At 38.4% G+C, this 13,656-nt stretch overlaps 1 pseudogene; it reads right to left on the bottom strand.

Annotated features, from left to right (window-relative positions):
- Positions 1-2,983: 2,983 nt before the first annotated feature.
- Positions 2,984-3,998, bottom strand: LOC148040707 (gibberellin receptor GID1C pseudogene; annotated as a pseudogene).
- Positions 3,999-13,656: the final 9,658 nt, after the last annotated feature.

Here is a 13,656-nt window from a genome sequence, read left to right as displayed (position 1 = left end):
AGCAAACTCAAGAAAACCAGTCCTATGGAGGAGGACGTGGTAGAAATCAGAATATGCAGGAAACTCAAGAAAACCAGTCCTATGGAGGAGGACGTGGTAACTCTAGAGGCAAGGGGAGCCAAAGAGGTCGTGGTGGATGGCAAAGAGGCCAAAATGCAAATAGTAATGTTGAATGCTACTACTGTGGTAAAATGGGTCATATGGCTAAAGATTGCTATAAAAAGCAGAATGACATCATGAATGGAAAACTACAACAAGGGAATTATGCATCTTCTAGTAGACAGGGTGATGACAGAAATGAGCATTTGTTTATGGTGCAGCACATGAACAATTCTGTGACAAGTGCAGAAGAAAGCAACCATGTATGGTATGTTGACTCAGGTGCATCAAACCACATGACAGGTCATGTAAAATGGATGGAGGATGCAAGGAAAATGGAAAAACCAGGATTTGTGGAGACTAGTGATGATACTGCACATCCTATTGTGCAGATTGGAAAATTTCCTTTGTCTATGCAGGATGGGAAAAAGAAATACATGTCCGATGTATTTCATATCCTGAATATCACCAAGAATCTGGTTTCTGTTGGCCAAATGGTTGAGCAGGGCTTGCAGGTCAGATTTAATCCTCATGGATGCTTTGTTGAGGATATGAAAAATAAAGGTTGCTTGATAGCAAAAGGAAAAAAGAAGGGCAGAATGTTTACGTTGGATGCAGACATGCCTGAATTGAGTGCAGCAATGTTTGCACATGGGACCGGTGTAGTTGCAAATATTGATATCTGGCATAAACGCATTGATCATGTTAATGTACAACGACTTAAATCAATGTAGGCCCAAAATATTGTTGCAGGATTGCCTAAATTCAAGGTTGCAGAAATGCATAAGGTATGTGAGGCCTGTCAATTTGAAAAACAGGCAAGGAAACCATTTCCTAGACATGTTCAAGAGAGTAAGAAGCCATTGGAATTAATCTACTCTGATGTGTGGACTACTAAAGCTGTATCTCTTGGAGGCTATCATTATTTTGTCACTTTTATTGATGACTATAGCAGAAAAGTTTGGGTGTATTTTATGAAAAAGAAAACGGAAGTTTTTGGGCATTTCAAAACTCTTAAAGCTATGGCTGAAAAAGAAATAGGTCTGCAAATAAAATGCCTAAGGTCAGATGGAGGGGGAGAGTACCTCTCAAATGAGTTTGCAAGATTCCTGCAGGAGCATGGCATAAAGCAGCAATATTCATGCAGTCATACCCCACAAAAAAATGGAATTGCAGAAAGGAAAAACAGGCATATTGGAGAGGTATCTCGTGCCATGCTCAATGAAAAAGACCTGCCAGATTTTTATTGGGCTGAAGCAGTTGCTACAGCAGTCTACATAATGAACAGGACTCCCACTGCAGCAATACATGGGATGACTCTAGAGGAGAGGTATACTGGTAGGAAACCAGATATTTCTCATTTGAAAATTTTTTATTGCATTTCCTATATACATGTGCTAGATGAGTTGAGATCCAAGTTCGATCCAAAAGCTAAGAAGTGCATCTTTATTGGTTACTCTCTGCAGCAAAAAGGGTATAGATGCTATAACCCTTCTACTCGTAAGTTTACAGTGAGCAAAGATGTTGTTTTTGATGAGATGAGTAGCTGGTATAAACTAGTTAATGTGATTGATGATGTAGATGCACAAAATGGTAATGCTGCATAGAATTCACAGCAGCAATCACAAAATATTAGTAGACCTGGAGCGTCCTCTAGTAGTGGTTCACATTCTTCACCATGGACAGACAAATTGAGATCAGGAGAATCTTCTCAAAGTAATGCAGATAGTAGTATGCAAGTATCACGAAAAGGAAAAGAGAAGGTTGATCAGCCCATGTTTGATGTGAATGCAGGTCACTCTTATGTGGATGGTGAATCCAGTGCCTCAGAATAGAGCATTGATGATGAGTTGGGTATGTTAGCTATATGTTGAACAGTGCGTGAGGGAGACAAGGAACGGAGGAAGAGAGAGGAAAAGAGAGACAAGAGACACTGAAAGTGGAACCCCAGAAGTGTGTCAACTGATCACACATGATAGGAATATATAGAGGGGACCTGGGGCGCTATATATAGACAGACTATATATAGCTAACAAGGGCGTTATATATAGATAGACTATATATAGCTAACACCCCCGCTCAAATAAAGGTCCCTTACTATGGATGAAAAAACCCTTGGGGGCTCAAGGGAAAAACCCATAGCTCTATATAAGCCTACCATTATATTAATATTCAAAATATAAAATTACAAAGTTGAACTTACAAGAGCCTATTCATAGGCATCAAAGGAGCTACATCACTCATGAATTACAATACAACATCAATGGAGAAGGAGCTACATCACTCCTGAATTATAACAACCTATTCAGAGGCATCAAAAGAGCTTTATCACTCCGAAATTCCTACAACTGAACTTGGGATGTAAGCAATATATCTCTCACATCAAAACTTAAAGAAAAACATTACAGTGACATTAGAACAATACAAGGTCTACAGAGATGGTTTGCAACGCCCCTCTATAGACAACATAACACATGTGAGGCCCCATGAACAAAATATAAATAAAACAATTTGTCATCAGCTGGAATATAGACGCTCATCAGCTGGAAAGAATATAAACGAAATAATGTGTCATCAGCTGGAATATAGACCCTCATCGGTTGGAAAGAAAGAATATAAACAAAATAATGTGTCATCAGCTGGAATATAGACCCTCATCAGCTGGAAAGAATATAAGCCTTGAGTGGCAATGCCGTACAGGCAATCGAGCAAGTGCTTCCGACTGTGTATGTTGTTGAGGACAACGTGGAAGCTTTCCTCAGAGCTGAAATAAAATGGAAGAACCTCACAGGCTACTTTGGTGACCAGTTTTCCAATACTTTGAGTGCTTCTGCACTTGAGTCTTGCGCATTGTTGTCCTTTGTCATGCTTATTCTAATGACCTCTAGAAGTAAGAACATTCCAACAAGAAAAAAGTCCCAGAGGATGGATTTTCGCAAAGGGCGAGGGAACCGAATGTTGTTACATAATGGAGTTGCCAATCTTGAAGAATGTCTAGGCCCCAAACGACCACCAAGCAAGAAGGAAGATTTAGTTCAGCCAACTATGGTGCCACGGGAGAGAAAGATTACAAGCAGGGTGCTCTCTATTTTCCCCGACAAGAAGAAAAGCTTGCCAATACCAATCTCTATCCCTTATTGTAACGAAGTACCTACCATCCAATAATTTCTCTGCAGGAGTCCTCTGTTGTCCTCCAAACATAGGCATTAAGAGAATCGTTCCTGTGAGATGTATGCTCTCTTCTGAAGCCCTAACTCTAACATTGTGGGCTATGTTCCCCCCTAAGCTGTCTCCTACAAGAATGCACTTGTTTGAGCAACAACCCAAATAAAGAAGACATTGTCTCCCCATGTCACTGCTTGCCCATCTCACACATGTCAATCCATCTTCATATGCTGTTGGATACCTGTGCTCGGGTGCTTGTCTGAAATTGAGGGAAAGCACAACATCAATAGCATTACAGGTCTTGGCTAACCTCCTACACATCGCATCGTATATGGCACTATTGGCAGAGGAGTGGGCAAAGCTTCCCCCATGGAAACAGATGATCAGAGGCCTCAATAATGACGTACGTCCTTCATCCTGTACTGATCTTACACCTGTGTCTACATTCAGATCATTAGTATTGCCATTCACAAGGAGATCTACCATCGACCCCACAGGTGAGTTGCTCTTTCTATGATCACATCAACACTAGCAATGCCTTCGACAGGTATTGCATTTGCAGCTACTTTTCTGTCTAGGAACTCGGCAAGGTGACGGTCAAGAGTTCCATCTGGCTTGCGAAGCAGACTGTACAACACCTTGAAATTGAAAATCAGGACATATGTTGTTAAGGGGACAATTGCGTTTGACTGTGTAGAAGCGAGTGCATAGTCTGCAATAGCTGTGGTAGCCATGGAAGAGTTGCATGAATCCCCATGAATCAAGAACAAAGGCTGGCTGGAGCACCCGTCTTGGTGAGGCTGGACGAATCCAGCATCCATCCTCCAAACAGGGCAGACAAAGCTCCACCCGTTCCTACGAAGCTCCACCCGTTCCTTCCTCTACTTCTCCATTGCTTTTTCCCATGCAGGATCCGAGGGACACAGTACCTCCCACGGAGCACAAGTTAGACGACTCCACATCGGTCCTATTGAGGAAGCCAAAGACTTGGAGCCTACAGCGGACCATGCCGTTGTCTCGCGTGATACTGTAGCGGAGCCAGATTCACATGAAGCAGATGGTGATGAAGTGCTTGCACCTCATGAAAATGAGGTTTGTAATTCTGAGAAGGAGGCTGAAAAGCCTGAACAAGATCTTCCACCCGTGTCTTCTTCGCTTGCTTCTCAGATTGTGGAACAACAGGAGCTAGAAAAGCTGGACCTGGAGCTTGAAAAGCAAGAGCCACAAAAGGTGGGCCCAACCACCCGTCTTGGTGAGGCTGGACAAATCCGGCATCCATGGCATCAGAATGTTGAAGCGGCTGTTGTTGTGACGGTCGGCTTCTTCCACCGCAGCGCTAGCATGTGCGTCCCTTCTCCGCCACGGCCTCTGAGCATGCCTCCCTTTATCTCCATCTCTCCCTGTGTCCTTTTCTCTCTCGGGCGCAGGCAGAGAGTCTCTCTATGGAAGAGTTTGAAGGTAAAAATCTGGAGAGGGAGCGAGCAGGCACATGCAACAAGCTCCCAATCTGCGCTTCCGCTTCCACTACCAGGAGGTGAGAGCGAGACATGCTCATCGCCAGCATCTGCACCTCTGCTGCTAAGAGTGCGCTCTGATACCATGTTGAACAGTGCGTGAGGGAGACAAGGAACGGAGGAAGAGAGAGGAAAAGAGAGAAAAGAGACACTGAAAGTGGAACCCCAGAAGTGTGTCAACTGATCACACATGATAGGAATATATAGAGGGGACCTCGGGTGCTATATATAGACAGACTATATATAGCTAACAAGGGCGTTATATATAGATAGACTATATATAGCTAATAGGGTATTCCTTCTATTGTTACATGCGGAGTAAGGAAGATCAGGGATGTTTTGAGAGCACCTGGGAGTGAACCTACTTTGCGCAGGTCTACCAGAGCTAGGTATCCTATGGATAGGCTGAAATATGATGGACTTACAGCCATTCACTATGCATATATGGTTAAAGTGATACAGGAACCAGAACCCACTTCTTTTGAGGAAGCCATAGGAAAAGAAAAATGAGAGAAAGCCATGGATGCCTTGGAAGCAAATGCTACATGGGAATTGGTACCTTTGCCTAAAGGTAAGAATGCAATTGGCTGTAAGTGGGTTTATAAGGTGAAGCACAATGCAAATGGTTCTGTGAACAGATACAAGGCAAGATTAGTAGTCAAGGGGTATGCACAAACATATGGCATTGAATATGAAGAAACATTCAGTCCGGTTGCAAGGATGGCAACCGTAAGAGCAGTCATTGCTATGGCTGCATCAAAGGGATGGTCTTTACATCAGATGGATGTAAAGAATGCCTTCTTGCATGGTGAATTGCAAGAAGAGGTCTATATGGAGCAGCCACCAGGTTATGTGCATGTTGTTCATCCTGAGTTTGTTTGCAGGTTGAAGAAAGCATTGTATGGCTTGAAGCAAGCACCTAGATCATGGTCTGATAAGATAGGACAATATCTTGTCACTATTGGCTTTCAGATTTCCAAGGCAGATTTCTCACTTTATGTGAGAAAAACAGAGAAAGGTATTATGCTACTTGTCATTTATGTTGATGATTTGATTATGACAGGTCCATCTGGATTTCTAGAGGTTGATTTTGAGAAAAGATGGAACGATCTGCACGGCATGTTTGTCTTACCATGTCATTATGAACAAATGCATGATCTTTTTTGTTAAATTTTTCATGACACAAAATAGTCATAAATGTTGATTCACTCTTGTATGTAATATTGAACAAGTAATCATCTATCCAAATCCCTGACAACCTTGATGGTGGTATGTTTTGCCATCAACATCTTAGAGGGCATGAGTATATGATGAAAGCAATGTCCCCAATGTGGACGATGAGAGTATGCAAGTAGAGGGTCGATGTTACAGAGGGTGGAGGGCAAAAAGTGCTTGGAGTGTACACAAGAATGGGTAATATAGACGAAGAGACAAGAGGCCTTGAATTTTTTGAGAATGAGGTGGACTCCTCTTTTTGTAGTGACCTATGTATAGACCTTCCACTGTGTATTCCAAGCTATGCCAAGAGCTTGACATGGAGACATAGATTAGGTCGTATTTTCCTCTACTTGCTCAATTCATTGATAATTCACTTTTAAGGATACTTTAGTATACATGCTTTAATTAGCATCCTTTTTTGCAGAGTTATGTTGTCGTACTTTACCTAAATCCTTATATTGATTATGCTAATATCATTTTCTATCTATAAATATTACCTTTGACAATACCCAGAGAGCAAGATGAGTCAAGGATGATCAATGAGGAGCTAGAACAGATCTTCACATGTATGTCTTCTAATCAGATGGCCTGCTTTAGAGATATGGAGGACCAAGAGTTTTCAAGAACATCATCAGACCATTCTGTGAGGTTTACTTCAGCACACTCCTATGATTTTATCTCCAATAGGTGGTTCGACACTCTAGACTCACCCTAGATGGAGGCAGTGGTTCTAGGAGGTGCCATATACAAAGATGTAGATACTATGAGTCCACGGTTAGTTCCAGAGAGGGTTGCTACTCCTTGTTCTTGTACCAGTTTCAAAGAGCATCATGGTCCAAGTGGGTATTGTGGATATACCAATGTAGTGTCTCCATCTCATTGATTTGGTGGACACTTGTCACCTCCAGGATTCGTCATTCCTATAGAGACATCTACTCTTATGACTCCAAGTTTTGCTCAGTCGGCCACAGGTGGCACTCCTATGGGTGCTACTCCAAGAGAAACTACCCTCCTAGGTATGCCAGATATACATGGGTCTCCTGGTTATGCCTAGGAGTATAGTTTTAGGTGGGAGAGACTGCACCTTAAACATATCCCCAATAGGGTATAGATACCTCGTATATGAGAAAATAGGTACTGTGATTATGAATGATGAGGAGAGGAGGGTGATGTCTCACATGAGAAAGTTGTGCCAACAAGTATTTAGACGAACTGTTTTGGACCATCGAAAGAATATACCATAGGAGAGCAAGGAATATGTAGGGGTGTCTTTGTATAAGAAGTTTCTAGTACCTATGGTAGTAGAGAGGTTTTCCAGTGGGTAGATGATAGAGTATATGCATGCATATACGTTAGGTAGATGATCAGATGCACGCAAGGAGATCAAGAGTGGTGTGTCAAATCCCAAGTGGTCGGATGCAAAGGATTGATGAAGACTCAGGGAGGAGGCCACACACTCTGCAAGACAATGGCAGCAACAACGAGAGGTAGTGAGGGCACGATTGCAAGCATGGATCATGCATCATCTAGGGAGTGGTGGCCATAGGACTTACTTGAAGGACTTTGTAATTTTTCTTTTAGTTATTCTTGCTTTTTTATTGGGAATAACACTTATACTAACAATCTTATTTCTAACAATACTATTATGTTTTCTTTGTAACACTCCATCACAAACCATGATCCTAGAGGTTTGAAGACTCGATATATAGAGAGACACAGTCTCACTACACTTATCCATAGATTGTATGCACCCGATGGCCCAGTAAGTCAATACTCTTTCTTGTTTGTAGTCATTAGTTTTTTTATGATGCATTATGTATGATAGATTAATATCTGGGTTTTTTTTTCAGAGTTTTTTTTATGCTCCTTTACATCATCAAGCCCATCTTTTAGATGGCGAGGAGTTGTAGCATGGGCTTGGATTCATGGAGCACACATCATTTTCTTTTTTGGTCTTGTGATCCATATAGGCCTCTTTTATGTAGCATTTCTTAGATATATTTATCATTCTTTGTATAAAATTATATTTTGCAATATTTACAGATAGATTTTGATCTTTGTTTTGGACTCTCCTTTCCATGGTTCCATGTAATTCTATGAGTTGTCATCACCAATGTTGTACTTATTTTATGAGTTATCAGTCATTTTTAAAAGCAAAATTTGCACCTATCTTAATGATAATTTCATATTCAATATGTAATTTCTTTGCAGAACATCATTTAGTACATGGTGGTGTGGGTGGTAGGACAACTTATTGCCCTACCACCAACTTTTTTTCTCTATAATCGTTGCTATTTGCATCAATAATGCATCGGTATATGCATCACAAAGCATTGCTATTTGCATTGCTACCTCTGGTGCCATTAGCATCTCTTCTATGATGCTAATATTGTTGCAAACAACAATGCAAATAACGATGTTTTTAGAGAGGAATATGTAAAGATGCCTATATTGATATTTTTAGCAATGATGGGGGCAATTTTTTAAATGAATATTTGCATCACTTTAAACATCAATATGTGGCCTATATATTATAGTGACATTTGTTATTTTAATGATCAAGGATCTCCCTTCCACATACTTAGTCAAATCTTCATGTAGAAGCATGATATATCTCATTTTCCAAAGTCTTGTAGGTATGTTCACAAAATTAACCACCCACTTATAATGAATGGATAAAGGATATGTTGGCTACAAATCATCTTTGTGCTTTATTGATGAATACATGTGGCAAGTACTACATGATTCAACAAATTGTGAGACATCTTTATACATTGCTTGCCATCGATTTCTCTCCATAATATTTTCAAATATAGCCTAAACTCATCTATGACTATCTAGAAGACTTTGAAACTCGCATTATTTGCAATTGAGTAGCACTCTCACAAATGACTTGTAGTTGAGTCCCTTTCTTGTTCTTTGGGTGTTTCCAAAGGTACCCATCCTTCAAAATACCCTTTGGATCTATTCTAATTCTCTTACATTCTTCTTTACTCCAATCATCTTTCTTTGATAATGTGTATTGATTGATTTTCAACCAGTCTTCTTCATATAATTCCTCTTAAAATATCTCCAGTGGTGAAACATAACATTCATAGTGTTTTTCTCTTGTTATCCAACATTTTCTCTCATTTTAAATACATTTTTTCTATTCCACTTACTATTAAAACAGATGTACTTGTCAGACCTTCTATGTACCTATTGAATTAAATTGTCTCCTTGTATTTATGACTACTATACCTACATTTTTAACAACCATCAATGCATTCATAGCATAGATGTATCTATAGTGATCGTTGTAAAATTGTCCTCATCATTATTATCCATCATCTCATTTTCATTCTTAAATAGTGCCCTAGATAATATATCAACACTAGATTTTTTTTCCCTACAATATGCTGAAACCGGACACTTAGAGACTTTATACATGTAATACATCTCAAGGTAGTATGTGGAGTACCACAACTTGCAATCATCTCCAGGCATGGCAAGCAATCCCTCTCAATAATCATGTGTGTACCAACAATGAAATACTCTTTGTCACATTTAAGGATTATAACAACACCCCATAACTCCCTCCTCACAAAGGGGTATTTCCTTTGTCTTGCATTAAAAGCCTTTGCACTGAATCTAACAACATATCTTACCTTGATTTTCATCTTGCCCAATTGCCCAATTGCCCATCCAATACCACTCGGGCTAGTATCCATTGAAATGACAATGGCGTTTCCCTTCAAATAGTTAGCCTTTCTTAATATTGGTGCAATCTTCAAGAACTAGTTTAGTTTGCTTGTGGAGTTTGTGTGCTTTCTTTTCCAATGGAATTCTGTCCCTTATACAATAACTAATAGAGATCATCAGGCCCATGTGCGAAATGTGATATCCAAATGAGGTAAAATACACACACCCCTAAGAATCTTCTTACCTCTAAAACAATGGAACATGTGTCATGTATCCTATTTTCCCCATCAACTGGTACTAGAAGGGTCTCTTGCCATAAGACCCACACATATGACCCACAATTAGTACTTCCTCTACTCCAAAGATAGACTTTTTTCTAGAAAGATTTAGATGAATCTCTTATAGTCTAGCTAGAATCAGCTAAAATTCATTGATGTGATTCGCAATAAACTTCCTAGAGCCATGTTCATTCAACTTTTCATTCTTCTCATTTTGTACACATCCCTTTATAGGTATATCATCTAGAAATGACATAGTTAATTGCAAAATATAGTCTCCTAATACCTTGCACATTGCATTCATCATATTCATCACTTAGTTTGCTACCCATTAACAAAGCGTACACATACATACCAATCCTAATTATATCTTCATGGTAGTAATATCCTTGCTCTCTAATACCCATTGAAACTGGTCATACCCTGAATAGAAATTCCCCAAATAGTAAGTTGCTCTACTAGCAAATGCTTTTGCAAATTCATCGACCAGAGGACTTGCACCAACATTTCTCATTGTCACTTTATTAATTGGCTACATGTCCTAGATAAACCTCAATGTTCAGAATAGTAAACTAGCTATTTGAGTATGGTTCTGATTAAGGCTCCAAAATCTTCATTCTTATTTTTTAATTAAGCAAATCCATAATCCTAGACAAGTAAACTCCTAACATAGGTATCAATCATCATAGATTACATGCTACATGTGGAATGGTAAAACTCACCATAGGAGCCACTACATTTGGATCCATGTAGCCTATTTTAACTAGCTGATACACAAAATCCTTTCCATGTCTGGATAATATCTACTCAAGACATTCATTTTCTCTAGGAAAATAAATTATTACAATCAAATTTTAGCTTTTTTAATGATTTTGTAGTAAATCTATGTCTTATGCCCCTTGCATCTCTTAAGCTTGATTATCTAGATATCAAGTCATACATCCCCTCATTGTCCCGTGGTAGTGGCATAGCAATGGCCTTCACTTTCTTATCCACTAATTTGTTCTTTTTTTCACTATAGATTCTTTCTTTTTATTCATCCATAAGCCTCATTGCTAAGCAGACTCATCTATTACTTGAAACACATCTAATCAATAAACTTGTAGTACACTATTTTCAGCCACATTTTCAAAATTTACCATTGTTGAAAAGTCACCTATTGTATGTACAAGACTTGATCGATCATATGTCCTTGAAATGCCCTCATTTGCAATCAATAAACTATACTTTTTCAACTCTCTTTCAACCCAACATATATATGCTTTTTTAGCCATGTTCCTAGAAACATATTGCTAGAAATTCAGTAAAACAAGTAGAAAAATCATATGTTTCTATAATAAGAGGAAAATTCCTCTACATAGCACCACTATAGTCTAGCCTTATAGTAGTGCTTACTAAGAACATGGTTCCTTGACCTCTTTTGCATTTGATGGTAGTGCAGTAATACCTTAAAATCTCTCTATTTCCAGAATGATTGGTACATACACTCAAGAACTAGACAACTGTTTTTCCATCTCTACTTATAAATCCAAGCTAAACCAATCCATTGTTCAATGATTTCATTTCCATTTGAGTAGTAGTGATATAAGGTTGTCTCAAAATAATTGGATAAGAGAGAACTATACTATATTTAAAAAATGTTGATCTTCTTATACATCTCCAATAGTTACCCTCGCATTCAAATAAGCTACATAAAGATCCCTTGAAGAGGTCTTTGATGCCTACATTCTCCATCCATGATCGGAATCAATTGGCCATACATTGTTTTCATACAAACTTGAGACTATCATAATAATGTATGTGAGCCCTAGTCAAGCACAATACTCGGAATCTCAAGATCTTCAATTTTCATAATTGTTTTTTTCATCACACGAGCCCAAATATTGTGGATGTAATGATTTTTAGGAATCAATCTTGAAATCTCATCTCATTAGTATAATATATTTGCTTTACTCCACTTTGTGTGATGTTGTAATTTACTAATTTTTCAGCCATTACATCAAGTTTAACACCATCACCAAAATCGCTTTTATAGCATCAATAAATTCTAAAATAGCAACTATATAATTCTCATAATTTTCATGTATACCAGATTGTGAACCAAACTCTTTTTCCTTCTACACCAAAGCATTTTTTGGCTCATTAAGAAACTTTCATTTTACCTTTATAATGTCATTAACTTCATCATGAAATTCTTTTTTTGCAATGTGAAGCACTTCCCCAAGAGTAAACTCAATACTGCTATTTAGATGCACTCTTTAAGAAATTTCTTCAAGTCAGTTACAATCTCAATATTTGTTTGTGTTTTGTAACCTTTTTTTTTTCTTTTTCTCTCCATGTTTTTTTTCTTGAGAGACATTTCCCATCACATGTTTTGGGATAAGACCTAGTAGAAACCTTAGCTTGATCTAAAAGTACTTGCTTATACTCATGCAGTTTTATTTTCTCCTCCACAACCACATCTATGTTTTGCACCTTAACCAATTAAGCATACACTAAACAAGAGTCAATTGATGAGTCTCATCCTATTAATTCATGAATTCCATATCCTATACTAGGTAAAATTTCCCTATATAATTTACTCTTTTCAGCTATATCCATTGCATGAACCTAAATCTTTGCACTTTGCTTTCAAAAATACCATTACTTGGAGCCTTTTCAATTTATATCCCAATAGTGGCAACTTTCACCAACTGCATATACACTCTTGGCAGCCATAACCTCAAGTATCTTTTGTCTCCCACCTTTTTCAAATCTTGGGTCAAGTAGAAGACCTCTCTCCCTTGAATGAATTTTTTCTCTTTCAAAAAAGTTAGATTTCTTTGTAATGCATATCAACACAAATCACACTCTCATCATTCATACAAAGGGCTATTACACCATATGCATCAGTGAGTAAATCCCTCTCTTAGAGCTTTATAAGCTACATTGTGCCCCTGATTATCTCTAGCCTTAAAACCTTGAGATACAAATCATGGATCCCTTTGACCAAATTGTCCATAACATCACCCCTCACTCATTTGTGAAACCATAGACACAGACTCTTTAACTACAAGTTCTCACACTTTGCTAGAGGTGGTAGACATAGCCCAACAACATGTAGTTTGGCCTTTCGTATATCTCTCTTTACAAGCATAGTAATAGCCTCTTTTACATTTTTCTAATATGCTCTTAGTCTGAGTTACATCATTCAATATTCCAAACTCTCTTGCAAGGTGGAATTTACAGCTTGCAAAAATATCTCAATATTCTTAGCCTCTAGAGACTATTGCTCAATGGTGTCCAAGTGATCATACTTGCTTTCAAATCCATGTAACAACTTTAAAGCTACAAGCTCCTTGTTGGGCTTAGTCACCTACTCTATAAATGTCATGCTAGCAACCAAGCAAACATCCTCAATTAAAATTTTCTTTAAAGGTTTTTTTAAATCTCAATCTAGATCCTTCATTTTGTAATACGTGCCTTTCATTCACACATGGTGAGCCAAACAAAGTAGTGGCTCCATGCAAGCTATGCAACCCCATCAAATCCTATCTTGATGCATAAAAATGTAAAAAAGCTAAAACATTGAAACCATTAAAAAATCTTGGTTTACTTTCATATGTCATATATTGCCAAAAGACCCAAGATACCTATAGTTGTATATAAGCTTCAATTCAATGCATAAACTATATAATTCATGAAACAAAAACCCTAATTTT

The sequence above is a fragment of the Lygodium microphyllum genome, chromosome 2 (genome assembly GCF_053477565.2).
Source record: "Lygodium microphyllum isolate KBCC chromosome 2, Lygodium_microphyllum_v1.1.10, whole genome shotgun sequence".
NCBI lineage: Eukaryota > Viridiplantae > Streptophyta > Polypodiopsida > Schizaeales > Lygodiaceae > Lygodium > Lygodium microphyllum.
The sequence above is the reverse complement of the archived record's forward strand: the minus strand, read 5'-3'. Positions and strand labels throughout refer to the sequence as shown.